Source organism: Moschus berezovskii, chromosome 19 (genome assembly GCF_049115385.1).
Source record: "Moschus berezovskii isolate FMDL1 chromosome 19, NW_MosBer_1.0, whole genome shotgun sequence".
NCBI classification, from domain to species: Eukaryota; Metazoa; Chordata; class Mammalia; order Artiodactyla; family Moschidae; genus Moschus; species Moschus berezovskii.
This window is the reverse complement of record NC_142478.1, coordinates 5,158,350-5,180,112: the sequence shown is the minus strand read 5'-3', so window position 1 is coordinate 5,180,112 and position 21,763 is coordinate 5,158,350. Positions and strand designations below refer to the sequence as shown.

Sequence of the window (21,763 nt, the reverse complement as noted above, 5' to 3'; positions counted from 1 at the left end):
AATTAGATTGAGGTAGGGAAAATCTCCCCGCTCCGTCCCCTCCCCTTCCTTCCGCCTAGAAACGTTTGTGTGCCTCCTCTGTGCCAGGCCCGAGGCTGGGGAAACACTGACGGGAAAAGCCTGAGGTCTCTACGCTCAAGTGCCTTACTAGTAGCAGGGCAGGGAGAGAGAAGGGAGTGGAAACCAGTGATTTCAGCGGTTGTGAAATTGCTGTAATAGTCCATGTCCAGAGGGTTACCGGAACACTGAAACAGGTTTTGAATCACGCTGGAAATCAAGGCAGGCTTCCCCAGAGGAGGCTGCCATTGAGTTTTGCTGAACGGGCATCCGGTGGAGTGAAGAGGAAGATCTGAACATCTGCATGACTGCAGAAAGCAGGTGAGAGGTGCAATGATGAGAGAGGGGATTATGCGGGACAGCAAGGAGTCAGACCGTGAAGATCTTCCTGGCTCGTTTCCGACCTTTGCACGCGGCGAGGCCTCTCTGAAGAATTTTAAGGCAGTTGAGTGACTTGATTTGATTTGCGTTTCAGAGAGATCCGTTGTGGAAGGCATCCAGAAGGAAGACAGTCTAGGAAAGGAGTGGAGGTGGGGCTGGGATGGATGAGAAGTACTCCAAAGATGTGCTACGGGTGGAACCTTTAGGATTTGTTGCCAAGACACAAGGGGGAGCAGAGCTGAAGGCAGGCACTCAGGCTTCTGACATGGCCCGCGGGGTAGATGGAGGGTGCCCCTCAGGGAGAGACAGCTGAAGAGGAAACAAGTGGCGCCCGAGTTCCGGTTCTGCGGGCTGTCCAACTGGACCTATGCGGTATTTGGGGTGTTACCAGCTAAAAATATAAGTTAGGCTGTTTTCCATTTATAAAAGGGCTTCCCAGGTGGCTCAGTGGTAAAAGAATCCTCCTGCCAATGCAGGTGGCGCAAGGAGACGCTGGTTCAATATCTGGGTCCGGAAGATCCCCTGGAGGAAGAAATGGCAACCCGCTCCAGTATTCTTGCCTGGAGAATCCCATGGACAGAGGAGCCTGGTCGGCCCTAGTCTATAGGGTCGCAAAGAGTTGGACACACCTGAGCGACTGAACATGCATACACACACCACTTAGAAGAAGAAGGTAAGTACAGGAATAAAGGAAATACACAACATTCGTTAGAGCTTCCATACCACCAACGGAGTGGCTTAAACAACAGAAATTTATTGTCTCACAGTTCTAAAGGCTAAAGATCCAAGATCAGTGGGTGAACAGAGCCATGCTCCCTTGAGGGCTCCAGGGAAGGATCTGTGCCAGGACTCTCCCCTGGCTTCTGATAGTTTCCTGACTTGTGGCAGCATAAGGGCTTCAATCACAGGGCCTTCTCTCTGTGTGAGTGTCTGCGTCCAATTGCCCCCTTTCTATATAAACAGCAGTGATACTGGATTGGGGCTTCCCAGGTGGTGCTAGTTGTAAAGAGCCTACCTGCCAATGCAAGAGATGAGACTTAGATTCCTCGTGTGGGAAGATCCCTTAGAGGAGGGCAACCCACTGCAGTATTTCTTTCCTGGTGAATCCCATGGACAACTGAGCCTGGCAGACTACAGTCCATAGGGTTGCACAGAGTTAGAAGCGACTGAAGGGACTCAGCACGCACCCAGGATACTGGATTAGAGGCCACCCCACTCCAGTATGAACTCATTGTAACCAATTACATCTGCCCTTATTTCTATCTATTTTGAAATGACTGTATTTGCATATAAGGTCACATTCTGAGGTACTGGCTGTGAGGATTTCAACATAGGGATTTTAGTGGGACACAATTCAACCCATAACATTCACAGTGCAAATTAAGTTACCGAGTGGGATTCAAAATGGAGTTGTAGAGAAACACCAGTTTTAAGTGGCTAAAAGAGCATATCTGGGTGGGAAGTGAGAAAAGATGATTAGAAGGTACAAAAAGGGTGACACACAGTGAAGAGACGTGTTTGAGAGGAATCATTAACATTGCCAAATGCTTGCCAAGTCAGGCAAGATAGAGCTAGAAATTGCCATTGCCTCTGGCAGTGTGGTAGTCATTGGACCAAATGGTCAGAACTTCAAATACTTAGCTCCAATATTTTGTGATTTTAAAATCATTGCCCAGGGAATTCCCTGGAGGTCCAGTGGTTAGGACTCAGTGCTGTCATTGCTGGGGCCTGGATTTGATCCCTGGTTGGGGAACTAAGGTCCTGCAAGCCGCACAGGACCGCAAAAAATAAAAAATAAATCTCAAAAAAAAAATCATTATCCAGCAAACTCCCTGAGGGAACTAGGGGTAGTGGACATTAGTTTGACTCATCCCCACGCCCAGCCTGCTTTCTAAGCCTCCTTTACAGCTGGGGCTTGAAACCGTGGCCTAGGCTCTGGCAGTCAGGTGGATAGTTGCTAGGCTTCAGTCAGGATGAAAGCCATATGGGACAGCAGACTCTAAGGAAGCTGCTTTCTGTGAGGTGGTGGAATCTGGTAGAAAGATATGGAGGCCCAGGGCCAGCAGGGGTGAAGGTCTGAGACACGCATGCCCAGAGGAACAGTGCTGGGTTTATACCAGAACCTTCCTGTGATACAATTTAGGCATCGTTCTCGGTGGGGTAACCGCTAAGTCTAATTCTCTGGATTTCTCGGAGATTCTCTGAGCCATGTAATAGTCTTAAAAAAGAAAAAAAACACATAACTGCTTTATTGAGATATAATTCACACACTATAAAATTTATCCATTTAAACTGTGTAATCCATATATATAAATAAGATAGATAAACCAACAAGATATATATGTGTGTGTGTGTGTGTGTATAAGAATCTCTTTGCTAGACACTGAAAGTACCACAACACTGTAAATCAACTATACTTCAATTTTTTAAAAATGAATCTTCCAAAAACAGTGTACAATCCAGTGGCTTTTAGTATATTCACAAGGTTGTGCAACCATCTAAGTCCACTATCTAAGTCCAGGACATTTTCATCACCCTGAAGAGAAACTTCACGTACACTTGTGATCACTCCCCATTCCCCCTCCTCCCAGCCCCAAGCCACCACTAATCTACTTTGTGTCTCTATGAATTTTCCTATTCTGGACATTTCATATGAATGGAGTCATATACCATGTGGTCTTTTTGGTTCTGGCTTCTTTCACTGATGAAACATTGTTAAAGATTTATGTGTGTTGTAGCACGAATCAGCGGGTCACTCCTTGTATTGCCAAATAATATTTCATTGTCTGGATATACTACATTTTGCTTATTGGTTCATCAGTGGATTGTTTTCCCTTTTTGGCTAGTATGAATAATGCTGTTTAAACATTTGTGTGCAAGTTTTTGTATGAACATATATTTTCATTTCTCTTGGGTATATATCTAGGAGGAGAATTGCTGGGTCATATGGTAATTCTATGTTGAAAAATTTGAGGAACTGCCAGACTGTTTTCCAAAGCAGTTACATCATGTTACACTATCGCTAGGAATACATTAGGGTTCTAATTTCCCAGTCGGCATAAAGTGGTATCTCATTGTGGTTTTGATTGGCATTTCCCTAATGACTGATAATGCTGAATATCTTTTCATGAGCTTCTTGACCATTTGTGTATCATCTCTGAAAAAATGTCTATTAACATCCTTTAGGAGTTAGGGGGCTGTCCCACACCACCTGAGCTGGCCAGGCACCACAGTAGCCTCCTGCATGAGTTATCCTACAACAGGGGGCTCTGGTAAAGAACCGGCAACAAAGCGGCTGCACCAGCCAGAAGAGTTCACAACAGGGCCAAAGGAGGGAGGAGGTGCCAACCTCCCAGAATCCTTCTTGCAGGACCCATCCTGACTGGTGCCTGCTCCCCTCGGAAGAGCCCTGAGTCAGAATGACTGGCCAGAGACGACCCGGCACCTAACCCGTCACCACGAAACCTGACTGAGCCACGTGGCAGCGCAGGCCTCCTGGGTTCCCTCGCCCTCTTGCTCTCTGCCCGCGCGCCCCTTTTCCGATAAATGCTCTTGCTTTGTCAGCTCGAGGGTCTCTCTGAACAATTCATTTCTGAGTGTTAGGCAAGAGCCAACCCTCAGGCCCTGGAAAGGGTCCCCCTTTCTGCACCATACCCATTTGAATTTTTGTAAATTTGCTAAAAAAAATCCTTAAAAGTGACCACTTTAATCATCTTTAAGTGCACAGTCCAGTGATATTAAGCACATTCATTCACATTGTTGTGCAGTCATCATTCTTTGCCCATTCTTAATTGTCTTTTTAAATTTATCGTTTAGTGTTTAATTTTTATATCCTGGAAACAAGTCTCTTAATGGAAAATGATTTGAGAATATTTCCTCTCACCCTGTAGGTTGCTCTTTCACTTTCTTGAGGGTGTTTTAATATTCTTTAATAAATTCACTTCATGATCAAATTAACTGGAGCAGTGTTGTCAGTAGCTAAGAACATTGACAGATGCACTGCTGCTGCTGCTGCTGCTGCTAAGTCACTTTAGTCGTGTCCAACTCCGTGCGACCCCATAGACAGCAGCCCACCAGGCTTCCCCGTCCCTGGGATTCTCCAGGCAAGAACACTGGAGTTGGTTGCCATTTCCTTCTCCAGTAAATGAAAGTGAAAAGTGAAAGTGAAGTTGCTCAGTCGTGTCCGACTCTTAGGGACCCCATGGACGGCAGCCTACCAGGCTCCTCCATCCATGGGCTTTTCCAGGCAAGAGTACTGGAGTGGGGTGCCATTGCCTTCTCCGGACAGATGCACTGGGGTGGGTTAAATACTATTTTTTCAATTTTTTCCTCCCCAAAACAACCTGTCTCATATCACATATCCATTACTGACTTAGAACTTTGGGTTTTGTTATTTTTCCTAAAGCCTTTCCTATTCTATCTGAATCCCACTCTATGACACTGTGATTTATAATAAGGAATATACATTCGGTCTTCGTTCCATTTCTGGCACAGAGCTCCTAAAACCCTTGAACTTTCCTGAGTGATAAGACCCATAAGTGTGTCTTATGTTAATGAGGTGACTTCTGGATCACACCAGAAGGATGGAGACTGGCTGGACTGCTCAGTCCCACACCCTAACTTCTAGGGAGGAGAGAACGGCTGGAGGTTGAATCAGTTTCCACTGACCCATGATATAATCAATCATGCCTATGCAATGAAGCCTCCATAAAAACTCAGAAGGACATAGTTCTGAGAACCAGGCTGGGGAACACACGGAGATTCAGGGAAAGTAGTGTCCCTGGAGAGGGCTCAGAGGCTCCTCACCCTTCCCTGACCCTTGCCCTGTGTCTCTCCCCACCCATCTGTTCCTGAGTTATATCCTGTCATAATGCTGGTGATCTAGTAAGGAAAGCATTTCTCTGAGTTCTGTGAGCTGCTCTAGCAAGTGAATTGACCCTAAGGAGGGGGTCATCTAAACCCCCATCTATAGCCGATGGACCAGAAGCACAGGTGACAACCTGGACTTGTGACTGGCTTCAGAAGGGAGGGGAGGGTAGCTGGGGGAGTGGAGGGTGCAGTCTTGTGAGACCAAACCCTTGACCTGTGGGCTCTGATGCTCTCTGCAGCGATCAGTGTCAGAACTGGATTGAACTGTAGGACACCCTGCTGGTGTTGCAGAAAATTGCATGGTGGTGGTGGTGGGAACTGCTGCCCACCCCTCACCCCCATGCAAATGTAGCAAATTGTGCTGAGGACCCTCCTGTGTGACTCTTTTACAACCCCGTGGACTGTGGCCCACCAGGCTCCTTTGTCCCTAGGATTCCCCAGGCAAGAACACTGGAGTGGGTTGCCAGGGCCCTCCTCCAGGGGATCTTCCCAACCCAGGGACCGAATCCAAGTCTCTGTGTCTCCACCACCCAATTATTTCTCACCTCTCTCTGGTCCCACCCCAGACCTCTGCAGGCCTGTGCGGTACCCCCCACAAACACACATGTACCTGCATCCCTCTCCAGTCCTCTCCTTCCTGCTATAGGCTATGGTCTCTCGGGATCTAATGAATGCGATCGATGTTCTGTTTAATCTTTGGATCATCCTCCGTGCCGAAGACAAGACTTAGTGAAAACTTGCAGCACAGCAAACACATGTTCAAAGAAACTTAATCTTGTGCCTTATTCCTTACTCTATTTGTTTTATTCTAAAATTATATTTATGCAGTCCTTGATTTTAATCTTTTCTCTAGATGAACACCTTTGGGGGATCTGAAATGGGTTGCAGGGCAAATCTATGGTGTTCAATTTATGATTGGAGAAATGGAATTCTCTGGGGAATTAATTAATCTCTACAAGTTTGTGAAATGGTGAACGAAGATAAAACTTCACAGATAAAGTTCTCAGGACCCAGAGAGGAGGTAAAGAGTGGTATTTGATGCATCATATGTCTCAGTTCAGTTCAGTCGCTCAGTCGTGTCCGACTCTCCGCGACCCCATGAATCACAGCACGCCAGGCCTCCCTGTCCATCAACAACTCCCGGAGTTCATTCAAACTCATGTCCATCAAGTCGGTGATGCCATCCAGCCATCTCATTCTCTGTCGTCCCCTTCTCCTCCCGCCCGCAACTTTTCCCAGCATCAGACTCTTCTCCAGTGAGTCAACTCGTCACATGAGGTGGCCAAAGTATTGGAGTTTCAGCTTTAGCATTAGTCCTTCCAATGAACACCCAGGATTGATCTCCTTTAGAATGGACTGGTTGGATCTCCTTGCAGTCCAAGGGACTCTCAAGAGTCTTCTCCAACACCACAGTTCAAAAGCATCAATTCTTCGGCGATCAGCTTTCTTCACAGTCCAACTCTCACATCCATACATGACCATAGCCTTGACTAGATGGACCTTTTTTGGCAAAGTAATGTCTCTGCTTTTTAATATACTATCAAGGTTGGTCATAACTTTCCTTCCAAAGAGTAAGCTTCTTTTAATTTCATGGCTGCAGTCAGCATCTGCAGTGATTTTGGAGCCCCCCAAAATAAAGTCTGACACTGTTTCCACTGTTTTTCCATCTATTTCCCATGAAGTGATGGGACCAGATGCCATGATGTTTGTTTTCTGAATGTTGAGCTTCAAGCCAACCTTTTCACTCTCCTCTTTCACTTTCATCAAGAGGCTCTTGAGTTCCTCTTCACTTTCTGCCATAAGGGTGGTGTCATCTGCATATCTGAGGTTATTGATATTTCTCCCAGCAATCTTGATTCCAGCTTGTGCTTCTTCCAGCCCAGCGTTCCTCATGAGGTACTCTGCATATAAGTTAAATAAGCAGGGTGACGATATACAGCCTTGACGTACTCCTTTTCCTATTTGGAACCAGTCTGTTGTTCCATGTCCAGTTCTAACTGTTGCTTCCTGACCTGCGTACAGGTTTCTCAAGAGGCAGGTCAGGTGGTCTGGTATTCCCATCTCTTTCAGAATTTTCCACAGCATGTGTCTAGGGTGAAGGTATTCCCTGACAGATTCTTCTGGAGGGCTGGGCTTCCTGACTGCCACTGCCCAGTGCTTTGGGGCCTCTCTAACCTCGCCTTCTGTGTCTCAGCCTGTAGAGCAGTCTTTAGCTCCTTGGAGCAGGCCCTGACTGCTGGGTATCTGTTGGAAACAGCTGGAAAGAGCCCATGTCTATTCAGTTATAGGTTCACACACAGAAACCTGTCACATTTCTATACACCAACAACAAAAGATCAGAAAGAGAAATGAAGGGAACAATCCCATTTACCATCACAGGAAAAATAAAACACATGGAAACTCATATTACCGTATGTAAAATAGAGAGCCAATGGGAATTTGCTGTATGGCTCAGGGAACTCAAACAGGGGCTCTGTATCAACCTAGAGGGGTGGGGTGGGGAGGGAGATGGGAGGGAGGGGACATATGTATACCTATTGTTGATTCATGCTGATGTTTGACAGAAAACAACAAAATTCTGTAAAGCAATTATTCTTCAATTAAAATAAAATAAAATGCCTAGGAATAAACCTACCCAAGGAGGCAAAAGACCTGTACCTCAAAACTTATAAGACATTGATGAAAGAAACTGAAGCTGACACAGAGATGGAAAGATACATCATATTCTTGGCCTGGAAGAATCATTATTGTCAAAAGACTATACTACTCAAGGCAATCTACAGATTCAATGCAGTGCTATCAAATTACCAATGGCATTTTTCACAGAACTAGGACCAAAAAAATGGCACCCCACTCCAGTACTCTTGCCTGGAAAAGCCCATGGACGGAGGAGCCTGGTGGAATGCACTCCATGGGGTCGCTAAGTTGGACACGACTGAGCGACTTCACTTTCACTTTCCACTTTCATGCATTGGAGGAGGAAATGGCAACCCACTCCAGTGTTCTTGCCTGGAGAATCCCAGGGACGGGGGAGCCTGGTGGGCTTCCGTCTATGGGGTCGCACAGAGTCAGACATGACTGAAGCGACTTAGCAGCAGCAGCAGCAGCAGGACCAAAAAATTGTTAATTTATATGGAAACACAAAAGACACTGCAGATTACCAAAGCAATCATACAAAAGAAAATTGGAGCTGGAGGAATCAAGCTCCCTGACTTCAGACTATACTGTGAAGCTACAGTCATCAAAACAGTAGTGTACTGACACAAAAACGGACACAGATCAATGCAGAAGGATAGAAAGCTCAGAAATAGATCCATGTGCTATGGATGAATGGCCAATTCATCTACAAAGAAGGTAAGAATATGCAGTGGAAAAAAGACAGTCTCTTCAATAAATGGTGCAGGAAAAACTGGACAGCTAAATGTAAAAGAATGAAAGTAGAACATTCTCTAACACCATACACATGTAGGCATAAGTCCAGTTGTCTACTGAGCACACACATTGTACAAGGCACTGCTCTGGGTACATAGAGGAACAAGATTTGCTTCCCATAATTGGGAGTTGGATGACAAATAGATCATCAAGACAAACACAATTAGCTATCATCCAAAGCAGAATGGGCCTCCAATAAAAGAGGCATAAAATGCTGTTTTGAAGATTCAAGGGAAGAAGAAATCACCCACTTCTTCAAGTAGCAGGACAGGCTTCATGGAAGGTGGGAAAGGAGAACTAGGGTTTTGCTCAGAAACTCAGGACTTCTAAGCCATAATCCCTGTTCTCTGCTAGCTCCTAAACCAGTTGGGATGAATGTCATACATACAGCAGCTGCAATTCAAGACCTTATATGTTAACACCAGTACAAAAGAATCACAGAAAAGCTAGAGATTATTTCCTATTAGTCAAGGAAATTCTTTATGAAAGGGTGGACTTGTACCCTAAAAGATGAAAAAGGTTTTATTAAGATGCTATTTTTGAATAGAAAGCAATTAAATGATCTAGAAAATTTGGAAAACCCAGTAAGGTATAAAGACTAAAATAGAAACCATTTATAGGGCCACTACCTACAGATAAATACATTGCCAGACATATAATATGCATAATAAATATTTGTAATATAAATAAATATCATTTACTTTTTCCTCAAGTATATTTTTATTACATACATGATTTTGAGACCTGCTTTTTAAAAACATATAATATGTAAACTTATCAGTAAAATTATTTGAAAACACATTTTTAAATATCAGTAAAATTATTTGAAAACACATTTTTAAATAGCTGAAACACATTTTAAAATGTGTTTAATTTTAAACACATTAATTTATATATCATTTATGTAACCAATTTTCAAAATGTTCACATTTGATTGCTTCTAAATTTCCAATTATTATAAATAAAACTTCAATGAAATTGTTAAACACATACCTTTGTCTACACCTCTGTATTATCAGCATAGATTCCTGTAAGTGGGATTATCAAATCAAGGTATATTAACATTTCTGGGGCACTCAAGAGAGTAAGGAAATAGCAACCCACTCCAGTGTTCTTGCCTGGAGAATCCCAGGGACGGGGGAGCCTGGTGGCTGCCGTCTATGGGGTCACACAGAGTCGGACACGACTGAAGTGACTTAGCAACAGCAGCAGCAGCAGCAAGAGAGTAAAACATTGCACAATTACTTTCTAGAAAGGCTGTACCAGTTTACAGTCCCATTAGTTAGGTGTGCCATGAGACACACTGCTTTACCAACAGTATTATTTTAAGATGTTTGCTAATCTGATAAGGAGAAAATAGTAATTCATTGTTTTTAAATTTTGTGTTTACTTGATCATCAGTGATGGGAACATTTAAAATATGCTCCTCTCCAGGAATACTTCCTTCGTGTTGCCTGTTCGTATATTTACATCAAGTGCTGTAAGTGGAATGCATATTTTGAGGGGGAAACTTGGAAAGAGTCTACCGCTGTCTCCGTCTTGGTGCTCTGTGACTCCCTCGGGGTGAGCACCCTGCCGTGGCCGGAGTGATCTTATCTTTGAAAGATGCACTCCCACCCATTCATTTTTCTCTCTCTCCCGCAACACAGCCAGCTACACACTTCATCTGGTGCTTAGTCAAAGACACTGGTCTGTTGCAGCACCGGAGGAAAAACTGATGGTATTAGCATTATTGAGACAGAACGTCCAGACTGCCAAGGGCAACTTAGTCACAGCGACTCTGTTTGAGTGCCGATTTCAGAACTAACCTCCTCTTACGCCCTAAGAGCAGACTCCAGTGTTCCCTCCTGACTTCTCAGTCTCAACTCAACTGCACTTTCCTGCTCCCTGGTGTCCGCTGAGCCTGGTGCGGTCTTGTCTACACCTTCCCCAGTCCACAGCCTGCGTGTCCCTGATTGCGAAGCTCAGGTGGTGACCCTTGGAGGAAGATACACTTTTCCTCTGAATTCCATAGCACACTGCATTTTATTTAAAGTATCTCCAGTCTCCCAGGTACTCTGGTTCTCTGTGCATGCGACTCATCTCTTTCATTACTTTATAGACTCCTGGAGGCATCTAGTTGAGGAACGTCCATGTCTGCTTTATGTCTGGATTCCCTTACTACAGTCAGCAGAAACTCAAAAATGTTTTACAAAGTTAAAAATTAAACATTATATAACAGAAACACTGGGCAAAAAAGTTTAATTTTAAAAAACTGAAAAGGGAAACTTTGAAAGGGAAAACTAAATTTTGTTTGTTTGTTCTTGGCTATACGTCTGGCTTGCTGGATCCTATTCCCTGACGAGGACCTCACCTGAGCCTAGCAGTGAAAGCACTGAGTCCCAGCCACTGGATTGCCACGGAGTCTCTGAGACAAAGCTTAATTTTAATTGTAGTGACTCTGGTAAGGCTATGGACTGAGCTGTGTCCTCCCATAAATTCATATTTTGAAGCCCTTACCCCAGTTATTGCAGGGGTATTTGGACATAGGGCCTTTTAGGAAAGTAATTAGGTTAAATGAGGTTATAAAGTGAGGTCCACAATAAACTGTGGAAAATTCTGAAAGAGATGGGAATACCAGACCACCTGACCTGCCTCTTGAGAAACCTGTATGTAGGTCAGGAAGCAACAGTTAGAACTGGACATGAACAACAGACTGGTTCCAAATAGGAAAAGGAGTACGTCAAGGCTGTATATTGTCACCTTGCTTATTTAACTTATATGCAGAGTACATCATGAGGAACGCTGGGCTGGAAGAAGCAGAAGCTGGAATCAAGATTGCTGGGAGAAATATCAATAACCTCAGATATGCAGATGACATCACCCTTATGGCAGAAAGTGAAGAGGAACTCAAAAGCCTCTTGATGAAAGTGAAAGAGGAGAGTGAAAAGGTTGGCTTGAAGCTCAACATTCAGAAAACGAAGATCATGGCATCTGGTCCCATCACTTCATTGGCAAATAGATGGAAAAACAGTGGAAACAGTGTCAGACTTTATTTTTTTGGGCTCCAAAATCACTGCAGATGCTGATTGCAGCCATGAAATTAAAAGACGCTTACTCCTTGGAAGGAAAGTTATGACCAACCTTGATAGTATATTGAAAAGCAGAGACATTACTTTGCCAACAAAGGTCCGTCTAGTCAAGGCTATGGTTTTTCCGGTGGTCATATATGGATGTGAGAGTTGGACTGTGAAGAAAGCTGATCACCGAAGAATTGATGCTTTTGAACTGAGGTGCTGGAGAAGACTCTTGAGAGTCCCTTGGACTGCAAGGAGATCCAACCAGTCCATTCTAAAGGAGATCAATCCTGGGTGTTCATTGGAAGGACTGATGCTAAAACTGAAACTGCAGTACTTTGGCCACCTCATGCGACAAGTTGACTCACTGGAAAAAACTCTGATGCTGGGAAAGGTTGGGGGCGGGAGGAGAAGGGGACGACAGAGAATGAGATGGCTGGATGGCATCACCGACTCTGTGGACATGAGTTTGAGTGAACTCCGGGAGTTGGTGATGGACAGGGAGGCCTGGCGTACTGTGATTCATGGGGTCACGGAGAGTCGGACACGACTGAGCGACTGAACTGAACTGAACTGAACTGAAAGTGAGGTCCTAGTCCAATAGGATTAGTGTCCTTATAGGAAGAGGAAGGGACACTGGAGCTTTCTCTCTGTCCAGAGCAAAAAGGCCATGTGGGGACAGTTGAGCAGGCTGCTTCTGCTAATCAGGAAGAGGGCTCTCATCAGAACCTGCTCCTGCAGGCACCTTGATCTTGAACTTCCAGTTTCACAACTAAGAGAAAATTCATTTCTGTTATTTAAGCCACCCAGCCTGTGGTGTTTTGTGACGGCAGCCTGACACAGAGGTAATGGTGAGATGTTAGGTAGAAATGGGAGAAAGTCAGCTCAAATAAAGGAATACTGGTAACTCAATCAAAGAACTCAAAGAACCTCATGTTGAGACACTGAAGGGTTAGAAACTAAAGGAAGAATTGGGAAATGGCTTCTTTTGTCTCTTCATGAAAGGCCCTCATCCTGAAGCCAGTTTGGTCCTCTGTGGGAAACTGATGAAAATTACAGCTAGAATCCAGGATCTAAGAAATCGAATGGAATTAAACAATTAATTTTATATCAAACATAAAGTCATCAGAGGGAAATAAGCACTAAAATGATATTTTAAAACAATTGAAAACTTGACAAGGAAATTGCTACTGGCTTCCATTAGAGTAAGAACGTACTTCCTTAGAAAGTTTTATTGAAAGGATGATATATTGGTCTTCTTGGGCTGGATCCATTAGCCATGGAAAGATGTACCTGAGTCTTTAGGGACATTACTGAAGGCATCAGGCCATATCACAGAACCCACTACCTCAAAACCAAATATTAAGGAAGAACAAGACAGAACACAGCTCTCTCTAGGATTGTAATCATTGTTCTCAAGTCCTTGCCAAACCTCATTCATCATAACCTTGCATACTTTAAATATGTGTCATACTTTGGAAGTTTCAAACAAAAAAACTTTCTTGGAGAAAACAAAGACAAAAATGGGACTTTTTCTGAACTGCATTTCTTAGTACTATTGTGGTTTAATGTCTAATTCTCGCGTTAGAAGTGGAAAGAAAGAAGGAATCATGAAACCTTGTTTTTAAATCTCCTTTTAGCCAACATGTGGAGAAAATATGATGGCAAGTGAGTCATTTTCCTGTTCTTTAAAATGGATTCCAGTATGTTCTGTCTCCTAACTTGCAAAACGTTATATTTGATAGTTTGTTTAAAAATAAACTTTTATGCGTGAAACACATGTACACCATGTGTGAACCATGTACACCCACGGCTGATTCATGTGAATGTACGGCAGAAACCACCACAATATTGTAAAGTAATTAGCCACCAATTAAAATTAAAAATAAATAAATAAATAAAAACAACAACAACAAGAAAAAGAATTCAGGCTTCAATCAGAGGCCTAAGGGGGGGTAACTTTTAGTAAGTATAAATTACAAACAGAAGAGTGCACAAGTTCTAAGGCAACAGCTTGATGAATTATCACAAGAAACCACAAAGGGTAAACACTATCCAGACCAAGAAACAGAACATTGCCAGCACCCCAGATGCTTTCTTGAAAATGGAGCTTTGAGCCAGACATGTATTTTATTTTCTTAGAAATAATATTAATGATAGTAAATGCCCAGATTAACTGATAAAAGTCCAAAAGGTATATAGACACATAGCTCAGGGGCTCATCCAACTTTTAGATTCTTTAGTCAATTGGACTCCAGTGTTCTTGCCTGGAGAATCCCAGGGACGGGGGAGCCTGGTGGGCTGCCGTCTATGGGGTCGCACAGAGTCGGACAAGACTGAAGCGACTTAGCAGCAGCAGCAGCAGCAGTTAATTGGACAGCATTCATAGGAACAGAAATTAGCTAACTATCCAGTACTTCTGAAAAATAATTTTGTGATATGTATACAGATCCTTCAAAGTATTTCTGCCTTATGCTCTAGTGATTCCAGCTTCAAAATGTCTCCTGAAGCAGTGCAGTGATACGGTGACAGACAAACGGACAGACAGGATCATAAGCACAAAGGTTGTGCAGTAACTCTGCCATCTCCTCACCATGCCACCTGGGACAAATGCTTAACCAGCTGCTCTGGCCTCAGTTTCCTCATCGGTTCCATGGTGCTAATAGTAGTCACAGACACTGAATTAGTTACAAGGCATAAAGAACTTGAAAGGGGGTCTGCCACCGTTAGCAGTGCAATAAGTGTTAAGAGTTATTAGCTATTATTACAGAAACACTCATCATTACATTGTTAACAATAGGGAAAATTTTGAAAGAAGTTAAACAATCAGAAGTAGGAGTCCGAATACATACAAAATAAAGAATATAACGCACCCCGACCCCAGGTTTCATATAGTGGTTAAAAACGCAGCTTCTGGAACCAGAATACCAGTCTGCCCCAGACTGGAACTTTGGACTGTGTAACCTTGGACAATTTTCTTAATTCTCTGAGCCTCAGCTCCCCCATCTGAAAACAAAGAATACCTCCCTTGTAAGGTTAACCGGTTCATATACATAGAGCACTTAGAACAGTCCGTAACATACAGCTGGTGCTTAATCAGCGTTCCGATCCGATCCGTCGCTCAGTCGTGTCCGACTCTTTGCGACCCCGTGGACTGTAGCCTACCAGGCTTCTCCGTCCATGGGATTCTCCAGGCAAGAATACTGGAGTGGGTTACCGTTTCCTTCTCCAGGGGATCTTCCCGACCCAGGGATCGAGCCCGGGTCTCCCGCCTTGGAGGCAGACGCTTTAACCTCTGAGCCACCAGGGAAACCTAGTCCCCGCGTTTCAGGTGCTGCGGCCCGATTGCCCGGCAATCCAGCACACACACAAAGCTGCCAGGTCCACGTCTGGGAACAGACGTGCCTAGAGTTGGAGATGAGAACAAAACCCACGTTCCCCTGGAGTTAACAGAAGGAATCAGAGGCTCAGGCCTCCGCCTGGGGCTACAAACCCGAGAGCAGTTCCGCGGGCCGCACCGGAGCGGACTGCTTTCATTCAAAGGAAGAAAGGGCCCCAATCAGAAACTCCCACCGCATCACAGAGCGGCCCCGGCGAGAGGAAGGGGCTGCAAGGCTTCCTGCCGTCCAGCCCGCCGCCGCCTCCTCTTCTCCTCTACCCCCAGCCCCGTCGCTTGGGGCCTTTTAGAGACTCGGGAGCGGGGATGAGACGAGGGGTTCGCGTCCACCGGGGGAGGGGGGCGCAGTGACAGCGCTGGGAAAGGGCTGGGAGCGGCCCTGACGGGACCCCGCTTCCCCACCCGGCTCCTAGAGCCCTCAGCGGTGTGGACACAGGCGGACCGGTCTCCACTCTGCAGGAGCGGGTTTAGCACCAGCCTTGGAAACCCGGAAGGTGCTGAGACGCCTCTCTGAGCTCGGTTCGCAGCAAGGTCACGGATCTGCTGCCGCCAGCCCCGCTTCCACCCGGTCCTGTTCGAGCAGCAGCATCCCCCACCCCGCCCCGGGGACCCTGCCCCTCGACGTGGGCACCAGGCCTGTGTGCAGACAGCAACGGGGGAACCCCGACGGGCAAGGAGGCCGGCGTTCCCTGAACGCCCTGGCCCAACGGGATGGGGAGCTGGGCGCGCCCGGGCCCCCTCCGCCGCTGGTCCAGTGCCCGGGGCGAGTGTGGGAAGATCACTGCTTTCCTCGGGTTGCCCCCGCCTTTCCTTGCCGCAGTTCCAGCACGGCCTCGGGGGCTTTTTAGGGTCACTGCTACCTTCCAAGAGTCTTTCCATTTTCTTTTCCTAATGGTCCAGTATTAATTAAGATTTATGCTTCACCCCCTGCGTTCCCAGGTCAGAGATTCTGGAAGACAATGGCTAGCCTCCCTGAGGGTATCCTGAAATGGGCCACATTTCTACGAAATCATTGATGACTGCTATTTTCTGATAAAAAATGCTCTTAAGATGTGGGGAGGGAGGTGGGAGGGAGGGTCAGGATGGGGAACACATGTACACCCATGGCTGATTCATGTGAATGTATGGCAAAAACCACCACAATATTGTAAAGTAATTAGCCTCCACTTAAAATTAAAAAAAAAATTGCAGTAATATCATGTACTTTTGCCACAGAATAATGCTGGTATGAGAAATAAATCGGATATGTCAAGTTCTAAAAAAAAAAAATGCTCTTAGGATAATAGGATCATCCAGCAGTGACGAGCATGGGGCAAGACGCCAGTATTCCAGGAGCCCTGGTTCTTGTTCCTTGGTCCACAGTGGAAGAACCTGTGTTTCAGTGACACAGCAAAGGGATTCAACTCTGCTGGGCATTCCTGGAAACGCAGAGATGGCCCCGGTGCCCCCGGAACCCTCCAGGACCCTGGAAGGAGCTGCCTTGCACATTTCACAGGACTTGTGCAGACAGAGGCTCCTCAGCAAGAGTCTGCTTAAAGCTCCTGTGGTTAAAATGAAATCACCCAATGCTGAAACCAAGGAAACTATATTAACTTGAAATGACCTTGGTAAACACATGAGTGCTCCTCATGGCACATAGTTCTGAGGCCAACTTACTGCTTCAAAGTTCAGCATGAATTCAGTTTTACCCCTCTGGAGCAGGAGAAATCGGAGTGGGGCAAAAGCATGCAGTGAGAACTCTGTCTTTGGAGGGCCCCTGGAGGAATCTCAGCGAGGACAGACTTAGCTGCCTGACACCTCAAAAAAAGCCACTGGACACGGCCTGCCCTGACCAGGTTTATACCAAGGCTTTGAGGATGCTGCAGACTTAAATATCTTCCTCCTACACACCCACTAAGGATGGACAGCACTTGCCACCTTAGTTGCAGAGTCTTCTTGAGCATCTCTGGCGTTTGTGAAGTCAGAGGTTGGCCCTCTGGCTTCCTGTGGTTTCTGTAGAGCCCACAGTTCGAGGGATTTTCTATTCTGCACAACAGCTGCGAAACGTGAAGTGTTCTGTTCCCTCAGTGTCAGCTTCTCAGGAACGGTACCGGAAGGCACAACACACCTGGTCGTTAAAGATTTACATACCAGGAAACGCTGTCCTGGAAAGGAGACTGCCGTGCGATAAGGGATTGTGTTCCCAGGTGTGGCCTGAGATGAGATGATGCTTATCTAAATGGCTCCCAGGGGCTCCCCAGGGGATGAAATCTCAGTTTACCGTTCTGATTCCCTTTCCCTCTCTCTCCTTGGGACACTTTAATATCCAGGATGACCAAACCACATGCTCATTAAGTGTGAGTGATGGTGGGAGTGGTATCTCACTTAAAAATTTAAGTAGACAGAAAATACATGAAATGCAAGGGATTATAAATGCAAATCAAATTGGGGTTCCATGCCTTAGGTAGGGAGGCCTTGGAGAGCCAAGGTCATGGGGTTTCCTGTTCTTCAGCCACCTGCGGGGCTAACTTTTCTAAACTGACATGTGTCAGTCTGTGGTGTGGGTGCTTCTCAGGCCACTCACCTAGCCCCAGACTTGCTTCCAGCTCGGACCTTGCCTTGCATGTTCTTGCTTCTGTAACTTACAGACTATTTTGAGGTTCTCTGTTTGGAACCCTCTACAGCATCATCTAGAAACCTCAGTCAGAATGGATGAGTGGGAAAAGGGATGATTGCATGCCATTCTATGGAGGGATGTCTGTATGGTCTATCTTTTCAATGCCCACAACAGCCCGGTGAGATGGACATGATTACGCCCATTTTCAGACGCGGAGAAGGAGAACTAGAGAGGTCCAGTGACTTGGCAAGGTCTCCAGGAGTCGCCGCTCGCTAGGAGACCTGGTTCAAGTTCTGCTCTGTTTGAACTGTGTTCTGGTCTTGGTGCTGAAGAAGGAATTCATAGGGCCTGGACTCCATCTCAGGCCTGTTCATGCTGATCATGCTCGGCCACCTTTCCAATGGACTCTGTGTTTAGTGCCTATGACAATGACAACAGAAGGATAAGACCCCCTCCAGGCAGGGGAACCTTGAAGATCGAATCTAGGTTACTCATCGCCTAAGAGAAAACATACACTAATCACCCCTTCCTCCAGACAGGCCGTAAATTTTTCTGTATCTATCGGAGTGTAACCATGGGTTTATTGATTATTGACTAATTGTTTGACTGAGCACATGAGCACATAGCATGTGAATGATGGTGTTACTGGGGTTGTATTTTCCTTGGTTTATGTAAGCCTCAAGGAATTTGGAGTGGTGGGTTCAGACACGTACGCATGGGGTATAAAAGATTTTCACAAATGCTGGTCGGGGTCCTTGGCTAAGAGGAGACTCTGCCTCAGGCCCGCCGGTGTAATAAACTGCACTCCACTATCTGCATTGTCCTTCTGAGTGAGTTTGTTTCCCGGAACGCATGGCTACAACAGTGCATCTATGGGCTATCCTCCTTTTTACAAAAGTTATTAGTAAAAATCTAAACAAACACAGAAGTAGATGATGGACCCCTACACATCCATCACCCTGATAAAACAGTTGTCAAGACCTTGCCGCTTACGGAACAATTTTCCTTGGCTTCATTTTCTATCAGCTTCATCTCACATGCCAGGTTTCAACCAGACTGAACCAGCTGTTTAGTTGTTCTCTGACTCTGGGCCTTTGCACATGCTGATCCCTTTGACTCAGATGTTTCCAACCCTGGCACACAGCTGCCCACAAGACCCACCACTGGCCGCCCACGTCAGAAGCTGCTGGCACTAGGCACCCTTCCCTCCATGTACACTTGACCCGCTCTTCTCATTCTTCAGGACTTCCTTCTAGAGTCCCCCTCTCTACAAAGCCTTCACCGATGTCCCCAGTCTGGCTAAGGGTGCTTCTTCCAGTCTCCACTGGGCCTCACACATGTGTCTATCACAGGCTGGAACCAGGAGTGCCTGACTCAGCTGTTTCCTTTTACCCCTGTGTTCTTTAGTTTCTCTGCTGTGTGTCATTCCTCCCAGGGGCCAGTACCGCACAGCGCAGGTCCACCGTGGTGCGGCAGGGCCAGGCCCAAGAACCCCTAGCCCCACAGCTGGCCCTCCCCGGCACTTGGCTCACTGGACAAGGCTGCTGTTCTTTGGCGCTCTCACTCGTTTAAAGGAAGTGGTTCTTGGCTTTCTTTCCCAGCCACCAATTACGTTCCCACATGAGGTCACATTTTGGTTGTGGTGACAGATTCTGGAAAAACTGTGACTATGAATGCCAACTCTATTGCACAGAAATTCCTCACTTCATAACACACAAGGTGATGTGCTGTGTACCTTCTGAATGATTCACGTTTCAGGTCACTTATTAGCTGTGTGACTTTGGGCCAGGTCCTTAACCTCTCTGTGCCCCAGTGTCTTTCTTTGTAAACTGAGAACTGTACTTCAGAGGGGTTGGGGAGGGCTGGGTGAGATAATACGTGAAAAGGCCTGGCACACAGTGAGTGCTCCACGGATGATAGGCACTGTTTCTGTTAGACTTCGTCATCGTCATGCCTTTTCATCCACACAGGCTTGTTTCTCTGGTTTCTTAAGTCCATGAGAAGAGCCCTTAGTACCGAAAAGCTCTGGAAGGCTTCCCTGATGGCTCAGGCGATAACAAATCTGCCTGCAATGCCGGAGACTCAGGTTTGATCCCTGGGTCGGCAAGATCCCCTGGAGAAGGGAATGGCTACCCAGTCCAGTATTCTTGCCTGGAGAATTCCAGGGACAGAGGAGCCTGGCGGGCTGCAGTCTATGGGGCTGCAAAGAGTCAGATGCGACCGAGCGACTAACCCAACAACAGAGGAATACAACTTTATGTTGTAAACCTTCTGTGCTTATCATGAGCATAAATTCTGTACCTAAAAATGATGCCGTGTCTGAGATTTCCGGAGCCTGGCGTGCCCACCATTCTGACAAAAAAAGGCAGGCAGGGGCTGCCTTTGTTTACATGGGATCTCCTGAAATTCACCCCGGGCTCTCACCCCCTGCTCCTGGTTCTTCCTCTCTCACCATCCCCTGGGGGTGCTTGTGGGGTAGAAATAGGAGAATACGATAACCTGAAGGAAGCCAGGATTTGGGAGGCCTGAGGCAGAAGGACAGGGTGATTCACACCTGTGAGCCCCACATCTCTGGGGTGGCATGGACAGGGCCAGAAGCTCTGTTCCTGGACGGGAGCACCCATGGGGCAACTCGCCCCCTTCCTCAGGCACTCAGGCCAGGGAAGGAGAGCCTGGCTGCATTTGGAAATCACCAGGTGTTCTCATACACTGTCCTGAAACACTCATGATGCTTTGGGTCAAATTCATTAAAAAAAAAAAAAAGTTTGCATCTGATTTAAGTCTTCCAGGAGCCCTACATCATGTTGGCTTTAAACGTGCTGTGTCTGGATAATAAGTACTGAGGCCGGGGATTAGGTGAGGTGGGGAGATTTATAAAGCACTAGATGCATTAAAGCCCCATAATTCACCCTTTGTTTTATCTAAAAATTGAGCCATACCGCTTCCGTTTTTCAGGCTCCTGTCCATATCAAGCAGAGACTGCGTTCACTGGCTTTGCACCGTGAGGCTCATGTGAAAGGCAAAGAGACAAAAGCCTCCCATCAAAGCTGCCACAGTGAGTTTCTGTTCAGCAGGAGGCGGGAACTCCTGAAGCAATTCCCAGGGCTCCAGTCGGCCCAGCCCCTCGCCCCTGCCTGCAGCCCGGCGTCTGCGCACCTCCTCCCAGCTCGGCCCTGGCGGCCTTCTGCGCCGGGCGAGGTGCAGTCCTCCGCCTCAGCGGGGCGGGGGGCGTCCATGATGCTGCAATCCGGGACCAGAGGCGGGCGCCTGGACGGTTCTCCGCCCTCCCGCATTCAGGCGGAAACCAGGCAGAACCCCAGGAGGGCTGGCGCAGCCCCTTCCAGGGCTCGCTCCCGCCTCTCCCGCGAGGTCCTCAGTCCCCCGGGTTCCTCTCCCGGCTAGTCACGGACAAATGCTCTCATCGCCCCAGGCTTTCCCTCATTCCCGAGCCCCACTGCAGCCGGCCTTAGTACCCTCTGAACACCTTAATGGGGCAGTAAAAACTTTACAGCCTGCAGCTCTAAACCGTTCTCACATTTCTGAATAGGGCTATTTATGGCACACAAGATTACTACAGTTTGCTCTTTGAAAACCCCAGCAGATCCTAGACGCATTCAAAGGGGGCAGACCGAGTTACACTGGCCAACAGCTGGCTTACAGAAATCCCCAGTGGCAGAGCTAAATTCTGTCTGCGAACAGCCAAATCAGAAGAGAAAACAGCCCTTGAGTCTCACGGCATCACCGAGGCAGCCCCACGCTTTGCCTCTTCCATGTGGCTTTGGTGTCAAACCCGCTTGCGTGCGTCTCTCCCTGGATTTTTGCTTCCCTGCTCGGTTCTTGCCTGGGTCGACAGGGATCGCTATGAGCTTCGTCAGCAAATCCAGAGATCCAATCTGTTCCTTCTGTCTTGAGCAGGCAGAAAATTAAAACCAGGAAAAAGCTAGCAACTCGATCACGAGTCGTTTCTCCAAAATA

The 21,763-nt window shown here is 46.5% G+C and overlaps 1 protein-coding gene and 1 long non-coding RNA gene across 5 annotated transcripts in view; one reads left to right on the top strand and one right to left on the bottom strand.

The window, feature by feature from the left end:
- Positions 1-21,763, bottom strand: part of TRIM2 (tripartite motif containing 2) — a 185,586-nt gene that overhangs the window by 108,369 nt on the left and 55,454 nt on the right. The window lies entirely within an intron of this gene.
- LOC129542667 (uncharacterized) lies at positions 28-20,835 on the top strand. 2 transcript variants are annotated; one of them, XR_008683114.2, is made up of 3 exons: positions 28-378; positions 915-1,111; positions 20,744-20,835. It is a non-coding gene; the product is annotated as an uncharacterized LOC129542667 (long non-coding RNA). The 2 variants fall into 2 exon arrangements; XR_008683113.2 differs by lacking the exon at positions 20,744-20,835 and adding an exon at positions 3,625-3,955 and having other exon boundaries at positions 31-378.